The following is a 13007-nucleotide window of genomic DNA, read 5'->3' on the forward strand; positions in this document are numbered from 1 at the left end:
GAAAGTAACTGAATAATCTGCCTAAGTTTAGCTACTCCAAGCTCAAATCTCCTTGCATATCTTTAGGTTTGACGAGGTTTCCTAGATTTTATCTGATTATACTTACTATTGATAGTCTGGACAATCAAATTAGGGTTTTTAATCTCACTAAGTATGCCCATTCAAACAGCTTCAATGTTTCTCGTAAACAAATAAATTTTTATAGGTATGAGTTCACAGATAAGTACCAACACCATCTAGACCATTCCAATAGGTTAGGGATTTCTTTTCCACCACTGTTAGGAGCTTCTCCTAGATCTTATATCCCCCCAATTGAAGAACTATGGTTGAAAATTCTCAGGATTCATCTAAATCTAGTAGGCAATCTGGTACTCCAGCTTCATCAAATCTTGAAGAAATCATTATCAACATCAACAATGAGAAAAGCGAAGACATATGGCATGAATGTCAACCAGTCAGAGTTTTCACTTTTTGGAATGGTCCCAAGAAAAATTTACTCAATCTCTCTAATTGGCTAGAGGAAAATTGCGAAGAATAGGTAAGTATCTCTCACTTTTCAGATAGAATTCTTATTTACATTGTTTGGATGAATATGTCAAAAAAGATTTTATATTTACTTCTGAGTGTTTTTTCAAAGGCCATGCTATTAAATTTGTAGAATGGTTCTTGGATTGTAGGGAAGAAGTTTTAGCTTTCATGTTACCAACATGGTTTAGTATACAATCTCTACTTTTAGAGCTGCTTCATATAGAGATACTTAGGAAATTAGGATCTGCTATGGGAGACCTAATAGGTATAGACTCATCCTTTTAGTATTTTAATAATGTAAAAATGCTGATCAAAACTAAGATCAATCAATCTGCTTGTATACATAGGAAAGTAACTATAAACAAAGCATCATATGATCTAAATTTGTATACCTTTGATGGTAAAATATCAAAAATTATAAGATTAGATGATAATAGAAAGATCAGATTTAAGACATTGCCACTTACCTTAGATTTCAATAGTAAGTTCCCAATGATGAGAATCAGGAAAAATAAGATATGCGAAATGATGGTTGAACATAAGACTCCTACACATTCTCATGAGAAGATGGACATTCATTCAAAACCTATACACATAGAAAGGTTAGAGAATAGAGGGAAGATGGAGTGGGTATCAACAGTAAGATAAAATCTCAAGTCAGTTATAGTGGTTGATCATAAAAAGAGTCTAGTACTCAAACAAGCTGACAAGGCAATGGGAAAGCAAGGGTCAACTAGAGAGAAACAAAGAGCTTCAAAAAGCAATAAAATATAGAGTAAGATTGCAACAGAAGATATAGAAAGCAGTGGGGGTACAAATTTATAGAGCCTTGATGGAAAGCCGATATCCAAAGAAATTAGAAAGGAGAAGTTTAGCTCCATTGACTCTAAGAATCAAGAACTAAATATAAACTCCAACATAGACGATATGGAACAAAAATTTATGGCTAATAGGTGAAGAAATCAAAGACAGAGAGATCTCAACAGTACAAAAAATAGAGGCTTTATTCAAAAATGAAAAGGGTAGTATAGAGGATATAGATAATTCACTCCTATTCAAACTAAATGTAGAAGGTGAAGAGGAATAAAAAATTCTAGTGGAAGAAATTAAATATGAACAACTCCATTTGCATGTAACAAAGGACAAAACATTAACAACTATCAAAGAGGTCCCTAATAGGTTGTTCAAATTTTGGCAAACTCCATCTGCCTCTATCAGTTCACCATTTACCCTAGCCAGTAATCAAAAGGAGAATAATAATAATTTGAAGGGAGTAGGAGAACTTCTTTCTAAAGAACTTTATGATTTCTTAAATAAGGATAATACATGGGAAGAAGAATTGGAAAACATGAGCATATCAAAATTAGAAGAATATAGGCTTGATCGACTAACTGAGGAATTAGTTCAAGTGTTCACTTTTGAGAATATTGATAAAAGCACTGAATCTTAGAGAGAAGATTTAATTCAGAGAGTACTCAAATTAGGAGGAGACAATTATATAGGTGAAGACTTAAAAAGAGACCTATTGAACATAGAGAATGAGGATAAAAATAAGAGACATTCTCAGATAAGTAAAAATGGAACAAATATAGAGCAAAGGGATAAGGTTATGGGTATAGATAGAAAAAAAGGTTCAAATTTAGAGATGGGCAATCAATCAAGCCTAATAAATCAAATTCTAAGAGAATTGGAAAACAAGGATATAGAAAGGAAAGATAGCAACAAGATGACTGCAGCTCAAAATGCAAAAGAAAACATGGAGAAGCTTGGGATTCAAATAAATCAAGAAGGTTTAGACTCACCTATGTGCATCAAAGTTAAAGGTAAAAGAGGAAGAAAATCTTTGAAGGAACTAAGGGAAGTAGATGGCCAGAATAGAGAATAGCAAAAGATAGATCAAATATTTAACAATGGGAAGGGGAAGTGCCTTCTGAATGATCCATGAAGATCACAACATGGAATATTAGGGGTTTGAACACCCCTAGCAAGAAAAGACTTTTAAAGCAAAACCTAAAATTATTTGAATCCGAAATAATTTTATTACAACAAACATAATTAAATAATCTAGAAGGAGTTAAATTAGGAAAGAAGTTAGGTTTTTGGAGTATCTCTCTACAAGAGTCTTTAGGTGCATCACGGGGATTAGGATTCATTTGGAATCCTAGGAAAGTAATAGTAGATATTTTAAATAGAAATAATAACTGGATTAGTGGTATAGTCCAGAGTCTGAAATCTAATCTAAAGTTTATTTTAGTTAACATTTATGGTCCAATATAAGTAATTTAGAGAAAAAAATAGTTTGGGAAGAAACCAGTTTATTTATAAACAAATATAAGAATAGTCTGATCTTATTAGGTGGAGATTTTAATACTATTCTAAACTTAGATGAAAAAGTAGGTGGAGTTCAACAGATCACACAAGCTTCTAAAGAATTCAAAATATGGTGTGACTCCCATAATTTGATTGATATTCCACTCACTAATGAGAATTTTACATGGAATAATAGACGGAAGGATTTTTCTTATATTACCAAGAAATTAGATAGGTTCTTCATTAAAAGAGACTTGGATGTAAATAATTTGAATGTCCAAGCTTCTATTTTGCCAATTGCGGGGTTAGACCATTTCCCAGTTAGAATTGAATTCTCTACGCCACATAAACCTACAAGGAATCCATTTAAATGTGAAAAAATGTGGTTTTTAGATCATAGCTTTTTAGGAAATATTAAAGAATGGTGGTCGCAAGGTAATTTTGAAGGATGTAAGATGTTTATTTTTGTCTCCAAAATGAAGATGCTTAAGGAGAAGACTCTTAAATGGAATAAAGAACACTTTAATAACATTTTTAAAGAGAAAATTGATATTGAAGAAAGGTTAAAGGAATTAAATTTTGAAGTAATTAAGAACGACATGAATAATGATAGCTACTTATTAGAAAAAGAATTACTTTCCAAACAAGAGGAAATTTTATCCAAAGAAGAATTTTTTTGGAGGCAAAAATCTCAAGAGAGATTGCTAGATGAGGGGGATCAGAACACAAAATTCTTTCAAAACTCTACCCTCTATAATAGAGCTAAGAGTAAAATATCTAGCATTAAAAACCATTTGGGTATCTTAACTGAAGATCCAAACGAAATTGCGAGAACTTTTTTGGATCATTTCCATAAAACTTTAAACAATTTTGAAGGGTCAAATAGAGAAGATCAATCTAATTTGCTCAAAGTTATCCCCAAAATTATCATAGCTGAAGATAACAAAGGTTTAAATAAACCTATCACATTGGAAGAAGTTAGAATGGTGGTATTTCATATGAATCCAGATAAATCTCTAGGTCTAGATGGTTTTTAGGCCTTCTTTTTTCAGAAATGTTGGGATATCATTGGTCTAGATCTATGGAAAGCCATTGAAGCATCAAGGAATGGTGAAGCACTATTATCAGAAATCAATTATTCCTTTCTCACTTTATTTCCCAAAAAGGTGAAGCTTGTGAGTCCTGGTGATTTCAAACTGATTGCCCTATGTAATACTATTTACAAAATATTTTCTAAGATACCAACTAATAGATTAAAGAGTATCTTTCCAAAAATTATATATGAGGAACAAACAAGCTTTGTCATGGGTAGATCTATTCTTGATGGCATCCTCATCATTCAAGAGACTATCTACTCTACTTGCAAGAATAAAGAGGCATGCATGTTCATGAAGCTTGACATCCAAAAAGGCAATGATAAGGTTGACTGGTGACCTCTTTGTAAGACCCTAGAAGCTTTCAATTTCTCTAATCAATGAATCAACCTTGTTTTTAAATGCATATCATCTACTAAAATTTTAGTGCTTATTAATGGGCCCCCTGAAGATTTTTTTGAAACCTCGAGAGGGATTAGACAAGGAGATCCTTTATCTCCCTCCCTCTATATAATTATGGCTGAAGCCTTTGGGAGAGCACCCACCGAGGCTTATAATAATCAGTAGATTAGAGGCATTACTATCACTAAGAATATTTCTAATATCACCCATCAACAATATGCAGATTATAGGATTCTCCCTAGGAATAGCTCTGTAAAAAAAGCGTGTGAGTTAAAATCCATCATAGAGCATTACATGAAAGCATCTGGACAAAAGCTTAATGAATTGAAATCTAAGGTTTACTTTTTGAATATGGATCCAAAAATAGAAAATCAGATTTGCAACATCATGGGGTACAAAAAAGGGTTTGTTCCCACGTAAGTACCTTGGCATCAAGTTAGAGAAAGGCATACAATCTAGTAAGGTATGGGAGAGTACTTTGGAAAAACTAGATGCTAGGATTGATAGTTGGAAAGACACATGGCTCTCAAAAGTTGGTAAGAGCATTAAGATAAGCTTTGTTTTGTTAGCCATCCCTACTTACCCTCTTTCCTGTCTACCTTTATCCTTGCATCTTCTGCATAAATTTGAGGCTAAACTCAGAAATTTTCTTTGGAGTGATTGCAAGGAACACAAAAAATTGGCTCTTATTAAATGGGACAATATTTGAAAATCTAAGGAGATGGGAGGATTAGGGATTAAGAATTTGTAGTGGAAAAATGAAGCATTAGGGGCTAAATTAATTTGGCGCATCTATGAGGAGAGAGAACGTAAGTGGGCAAAGATTATGTATAACAAGTATCTTAATGCTGATGATCCCCTATCAATTTTTAGAATGAAGACCCTTCCTAAAGGGTTAGAGAGTTGGAACTTTATGATTAAGTGTCGACATCTCATCAAAAAAATCTAACTTGGGATGTCGGTAAGGGTGATGATGCCCTATTTTGGGAGGACTCTTGGGATGGGCACCCTCCATTAGACAATAATCTCATCCCCGTGGAACTCAAAGAAAAATTACTCAATCTGTGGGGTAGCAAACTCAGTAATTATAAGACAAAGATCAAAAAGGAAAGATCTTTAAGATGGATATGGAAAACTCTGGAGGACATAGAATTGGACCTGGCTGCAATTAAGGCTTATGAAGAGATTACTCAAGTTAGGAAAGTTAAATAGCTTGAGAGAAATGATAAGCTTATTTGGGTGGCTTTGAATAATGGCTAGTATAGTGTGAAAGATGGATACAAAGTAGTGATACACTCACAAAGATGGGACAAAGTGGAAATTCCACTTAAACTTTGCTAGGAACTTGCTTGTTTGCCAAAGGCAAGATTTTTTTTTATGGTGAGCAATCTAAAACAGGATTCTAACGGTGGACAGATTCCATAAATTAGGCTATGAAGGCCCTTCTAGGTGTCCTTTATGTAAGCTAAATAGTGAGGATTCTGATCACCTATTATATAGCTGTCCATTTTCCCAATCTTGGTGGGAATGGCTTAGACATATGTTAGGTTGGTCTACACCATTTTCTAAATCATTTATTGATCTTCTTAAGGGTTGGCCTACCAATCTATGTAAAGGCATTTATAATAAACTTTCGAATATTAGTCCCTCTATTTTGATATGGGAAATTTGGAAAGAAAGGAATAGAAGAATTTCCTGTGATTTAGAATTAAAGCCAAAAGAGTTAATATTAAAAATAAAAGCTAGCATAGTTGAATCAACTAACTCTCATCTTAGAAAATCCAGAAAAGAAGAAGGTTCCTTTTCTATTTGGGATGGTCGCATGAAGAAGAATTGGTCAAATCTGATTAACCCTCCACTTGTCTATTTAAAGGAAAGAAAAGAGGGAAAGGAAACATGTAAATGGGCCCCCCCTCCGAAGGGATGGGTGAAACTCAATTTTGATGGGGTAGCTAGAGGCAACCCAAGAATAGCAGGTATTGGTTGCATTATTAATGATGATATAGGTAAATGGATTATAAAAAAAGCCATGTATATTCATCCTACCTCCAACAATTTGGCATAACTCGAAGCATTAGAAAAAGGTCTATAGCTTTGTCAAAAGTTAGGATTATCAAATATAGTCATTGAAGGTGACTCACAAATAGTCTTAAATGTGAGAAGGAAATGAGAAACCCCCAACTGGGTCCTTAACTCTAAGTTAGAAGAAGTTATTGGGCTTGTAGATCAGTTTGCAAAGACCCAGATATGTCACATCTATCGAGAAGGAAATCAAAAGGCATATTATTTAGCAAATGAGGGAGCTAATGGTGTCAACTCCTTGGTTTTCAGAGATATGGTATAAGCATCTCCAATTATAGCTTTTATTTTATTTTTTGTTTCCTTTCTGTAGGTTTGACACTTTTAAAATAATGGAATTTTTAGAATAGATAGTTAGTAGTGCATGCTTGCCCCAATATTCCACATCTTTTGAAACTTGCTCCGGTTGAATGACTAACACTGGTCGATCATCAGATCTCTCCAAACACCCATTCATTTTCCTAATTTGGATAGAACTATTTGATGAAGCCACATTCTCTCCAGATGGGATATTGTCCATCTGGCCTTTAGCTCCTCCTCAAATTTGAAAAGCTGTATCAGCCATTTCCAGATCCTCAGTCAAAATTTGAACCCCAAGGGCATCCGATTGCCCCATGCTCAAACTTAAATGCAATATCTCTAGGCTAAAATTCAAAAGTTAGACCTACCAGAAGCCTATAGTGCTTCCCACGCCACTAAGGAAATAAGGCACCCGCTGAGTGCCAAACTTAGGCTAGCCCCGACTTCACAAAAACCTTCAAAGATTTCCTCGCAGTACTCCACACCTCCAATGTAGAAATCTTCTCCAACATGCAGGCAAAAATTAGAAAAAGTAGCTGCAACCACCGCAATAGACGCTTAGGAGTAGCAGGCTTAGGGCACACAGGCCCTAGCCTTGCAGAACACTAGATCGCAGCGCAGAGCCATCAGTCCCATCACAAAGGTAAAATCAGATTTTATCACTATCATCATTAATATTAATATTAATATTTGATATATTATTTATTTATTTTAACATTATTATATATTGTTAGTTATATTTTATTATGATCTTTAATATATTGTTAATTATTATACAATCTTAATCATGGATTATATTATTATTTATGTATTTAGATAATGACATTGTTTATTTATATTATAAACATTTTTTTGATAAGCAATAGTCCATGACCATATAGATTGTATTAATTACAAAAAGATGATACATCTTGGCTTTGAGGAGCACTGAAAGGTAAAAGACAAGTGGAAAATCTTTAGTTTTTCTCAAGATGTATTATTACATTCAGACTTGTGGAAACCCATGGATACAAAATTTTGGCATTTAATTTACTTAAGAAAAAAACCTTTGTCTGCAGTACCACTCTGTTCTTCATTGTCCACGTTCTTAGAAAGGATAGCTTCTTGCGAGACAAAACAAGTCATTCCACCAATTTTTTTTTTTGTTCTAGCTAATATCTAAGTAAGTTCTGTACTAATTTTAAAAGATGAATTTAAATCCAATGTAACACTATTATTAGGGTACATTAGGATGGTGGGACGAGTATCCGAGACAAGGAAAATGGGCCTCATTTTGAAGATGGTGGGGGGAGGGTCAAGGGAGGACTGAAAGGGGAGGACAGGGTAGGGAAGAGTGTTGTATAGTATACATATAGAGTTTGAAATGCTTGTTATGAAATGATGTATTAGTAGAACATGCCAAATTAAAGTACTTGAACATAACAAAATTGCAACATGAACTAGAACCATTGAACATTCAACATAGTAACATATTACATACCCAATAGTAATATTCAAAAATCAAAAGTCAAATAGAAATTGAAGTCCCCATTCCAACAACAACATGGTTGTGGAATGGCAGAGGCGAGGGTACTTGGGTATGCGAGTACCATGTGTAGGGACATCTCAAGGATGGGTACTCTGAGGCTTGGGAGGGAGGTGTGAGTCCTCATGTAACACTATTTATATCAAGATGTGAGTGTTTAAATGAGATAACAAAAAAAAGTGGTAACCATCATTAAAACTTTATTATTACCAATTGATTATTAAACATCTATTGTAAGGGCAAAAGGAAAATGAATTAAATAGGGAATGCTAATTAGTTTGCCACATTTATCTTCAATACATGATAGTTTCCAATCTTTCAGGTGAAACAATAGTATAAAGAAATGCATGAAAATATGCGTGAAACTCCAATAATCTTCCTATAATTCCCTCTTATGGGGATTTTGACTCCGTCAATTCAGGAAAAAATATAAATTCAACTTACAAGGAAATGATTAATAAAGATGCCTAAGTTTTTGAGTGAAAGTTTAGTTTGCGGTGTAATTAGACTCAATGCTTGGGAATGATTAAATCTAAAGTTTGTCAGCCCTTAGATTTCCCTTTCTATAAATGTGGTTAAACGTCATTCTTTCAAAGGATTTACATAAGATCAATGATCTTGACAACATTGAATCCAATCACTAGTTCAAAGTGATCTATTCCATAAAGTGTTGATGATAATTGTTGAGTCACCTTCAATTTCTATTTTTCTTAAGTTCATACTTTCACAAAGTTCTAGTGCTTCGAGAAAGGCCATAAGTTCTACCCAATCGTTGGTTTCTATACCTATGGGTTTGGCAATTTAGGCTATTTCTTTGCCATTTGGATCATGAATGCTACATCCAAGCTTTTCATTCTAAGATTACCCCTAGATGCTCCATTAAAGTTAAGTTTAAACCATCCTTGATTTGGGGGATGCCATTTGCTATTGGTTCTTTTAACTTTTAAAGATTTTGAGCCTGATCCTACATAAGGGGGGATTTATAGACCAATACATTTAACTCTTTGTTTATAATCCTAGTGGGACATTACAACTTCTAGTTTATTCATGTTCATAATTATGTTATTAATGATTTCTATAGTCTGGAGAGGATCCCATCTTGTTGATAACTTTTCTGGTTTCTATCTTTTTCCCTTAGAAAATGCTTCTATCTCATTCCTTCCACAATTCCCATAAGATAATTGAGGGAGCTGATATCTATAATCTGCTATAGATACTTTCCCTTCATAGAAGGGGCCAACTCTAAAACATCTCCAAAATAGTCATGGGAAACGTTGAAGACCATCCTAGCTGAGAGCATAGCCATTTCCAGCATTGATTAGAGGTCGGGAAGTTAAGGAAGATGTGATCAATAGATTCTTCTTCCATTTCATAGAGAGGATAACTATACTTCTACATTTTTCTATAGTGAGAATCTTCTTTTGAAGGAATCGCCAAGAAAAGAAGCCAACTTTTAGTAGACGAAAATTGTCCCAACATATCCTTAGTGGGAGGAGGGAATTAGCCCTTAATTGATTGGAAGTTAGAATTGTATAGCCTTCCTTGGAAGAGTATTCCCTTGACTTCCCACTATCCCAAACAAGTTTATCTTTGTTTGTAGAGAGATAGATTTTCCTTGATTTAAGGATTTTGCAAAGAGATTCCTTTTCCAAAGGGGGAATGTCTATGTCATCAAAGTTTTTCCATTTCCACCCTAGACCCTCCAGGTTTGGTTCACCATAGTCTTTAACCTTATTACCTCACCTAGATTCCAATATATACTTAGATTGATCCCAATTGCACATGGTGTCTAGGACATTGTAGTCCCCCCAAGAATCTGACCAAAAAAGGGCATCCTCTCAATTTCCTATATTCAAAGTGAGTTTATCCATAATAATACTCCTACAATCCAACAAAAAATTCCAAATTCTCAACCCTTTTGGAGGGGACTTTCCCCTAAAAATATTGATTGGGTCAGGGGTACAAATGTATTTATTCTTAAGGATCTTAGCGCATGTAAGGTGTGAGCAAGGAAATATTTTCCATACTAATTTGGTTCCTAGGGATTTCCCTTGAGAATTTATGTTTTTGATACAAACTCCAACGTCAACTCGTGGCCTACACACTTTATCCCAATCCAGTAATGCAATTTTATTTTTATCCCATGTTCGTTACCAAAAGAATGATCAAACACATGGTTGGGTTGGGAGAACAGACTAGACCTTAGTTGCTCTACCAGCCATAGAGAGCCAATTCACTTTCCATTACTCTATTTTCCTTTTGATCTTTTCAATGGTAAGATCCCACAACATAGAGGATCTACTTCCTTTGTAAAAGGTGAACATAAGTATTTATAGGGTAGGCATCCTTTTTTGAAGTTGAGAATATGAAAAATTTGATCTTGTACTTCTAGTATGGTATTGAAGGAAAACATTTCTGATTTTTCGAGGTTGATTGGTTGTCTAGATGCCTTCATGTAAAGGTTGAGCATTGATTAGAATGATTTAGCCTCTTCAATAGAGCTTTGGCCATATAACATGGTATCATCCTCAAATACTTGATGCATTTAGGGTTCTAGGTCATTGGTAGTGCAAATGCCCTTAAACCTTCCTTCCTCACATGATTTATTTATCATCCTACCTAAATCTTAATAAGGATAAATAAGGAAGGGGAGATGTCTTAGCCTCCTAGATATCCTCGAAGTAACCAATAGGTGGAATAGCAATGTATTAAAAAATCAAGTTAATCCATTGTTTAGCAAATCCAAAGGCTTTAAGACATTTGCATAAAAAATCTCCATTCCACTTTTTCATAAGCCTTCTTTATATCTAGTGTGATAATCATGTTGGGGAGTTTATTTTTATAGAATTTATGGCCTCCTATTCTATTATTAATCCATCATAAATTGATCTTCCAAGAACAAACCTGATTTGATCCTCACTAATAAGGGATGGTAATAATTTTTGCAATATATTTGATTGAGTTTGGTTGAGCAATTTATAAAGGGATTTGCAAAGTGCAAAAGGTCTGAAGTCATCAAAACTTTCTATTTTTTCCTTCTCGAGAATCAAGGCTACGATGTTATTCATTTCCCTAAGGAGATTACCCAAATTCCTAACCCCTTCCAATGCCTATGTTATTTCTGAGCCCATGAAATCCCAACATTTCTAGAAGAAACAAGTTGGAAACCTATTTGGACTAGGGGCCTTATATGAGTTCACACTTTTTAGGACTTCTTCTACATCTTGTTTAGTGAATTTTTCTAGTAACAACTTATTCTATCATTGGAAATTAATTTGGGAATATTTTTAATCACCTTTTCTTGCTTCCTTAAATAAGAGCCTTGCTACTTATTGAGTATGTTTTGGAAATAGTGAATAGCTTTTGAATCTATAAGGTTATGATCATTTTTAATCACCCCACTGTTGTACTTAATAGGTATTATTCTATTAATTGTTCTTCTTTGCTTTGTGTTATTGTAAATGAAATTTGTGTTCTTATCCCTCGCCCCTAACCATGCCTCCCTTGATTTTTGTCTCCAAAAGATTTTTTCTTTAGCTAGTATCTCCTCATAATCTTGAAGAAGGTGCTTCTCGTCCATATATAAAGGTTCATCCATTTTTTTTTCCATTACTTTTTCTGTTTACCTCTTTCAATTTGTCTTTTGAGGAGCCTTTTAACTTGAAAATGTTACCGAAGCTTGTTGTATTCCATTCTTTTAACTTTTTTTTATAACCTTCAGTTTATTAACAACTATGAATGGTTTAGAGCCAAAAACCTTCATTTCTTTCCACCAAGGCTATTTTTGTCCTTAAGCCACATTTGTTCAAAATTGAAAGGGCAATTTTTTGGTTTTACATCTACTACAACTTTTAGTTCTATAGGGAATGGTTTGATTTTGAGATTGTTAGTATCTCTTATCCCAAAGTAAGTGAGGAGTCAGATAGGCTATTGTAAGTGAAGAACCTATCCATTTTTTCAGTTGTGTTGCTAAAGCCTTTTATATGATTTTTCCAAGTAAATGCATCCTTTGCTGTAGCAATTATAAGGGAACCATTCCTTCTAATCCAATCATTAATGTCTACAAATGCTTTAGATAACTTACTAATGCCTCTCCATTTCTCTGACGGTTTAGTGATAGCATTGAAATCGCCTCCTATCACCATAAGGTCCTTAGTCTGAGCGAATAAATTATCTTCTATTTCTTTCCAAACCCTAGACTTATCACTACTATGGATGGGTCCATACACATTAAGAATTTTGAATGTTAGTTTTAGGCTATTGTATTTAATTATGCCCTACATCTAGTTTTGATGACTTTCCAAGGGGTAGAAGAAACATATCTTAGATCCCATAGAATAGCCAAGCTTCTAGAAGCTCTAAAGGTAGGAGATTCCTAAATCTCCTGAAACCCAAGTTTCTTCCTCAAGCCTTGTATCTCAAAAGAGTTCATTTTAGTTTCCTATATAAGAATAATATCTAGTATTATATTAGAAATGCAGTACATTAAGAGCCACTACTTGTTAGGGTCATTGAGGCCCCTAAAATTCCATGTAAGGATATTTATGGTGAAGTGGGAAGGTACTCCCCCTTCCCTGCTTGAAGAATATAAGTTATCATAGCTTGTCCTACCGCTTCACCATCCTTGTTTCTTAATTCATAAAAAGATTTCTTGCCTCTATTTTTGGAGGTTTTTTCACAGTCAAGAGCAAGCTTTGGAGCGATCCCTAGGGTCTCTTACTACACTTATTCTAATGATTATAGATCATACATAAGTTCCTAAACCTTTT

The sequence above is a fragment of the Cupressus sempervirens genome, chromosome 4, assembly GCF_028749045.1.
Source record: "Cupressus sempervirens isolate cs-2001-9-10 chromosome 4, ASM2874904v1, whole genome shotgun sequence".
Lineage (NCBI taxonomy): Eukaryota > Viridiplantae > Streptophyta > Pinopsida > Cupressales > Cupressaceae > Cupressus > Cupressus sempervirens.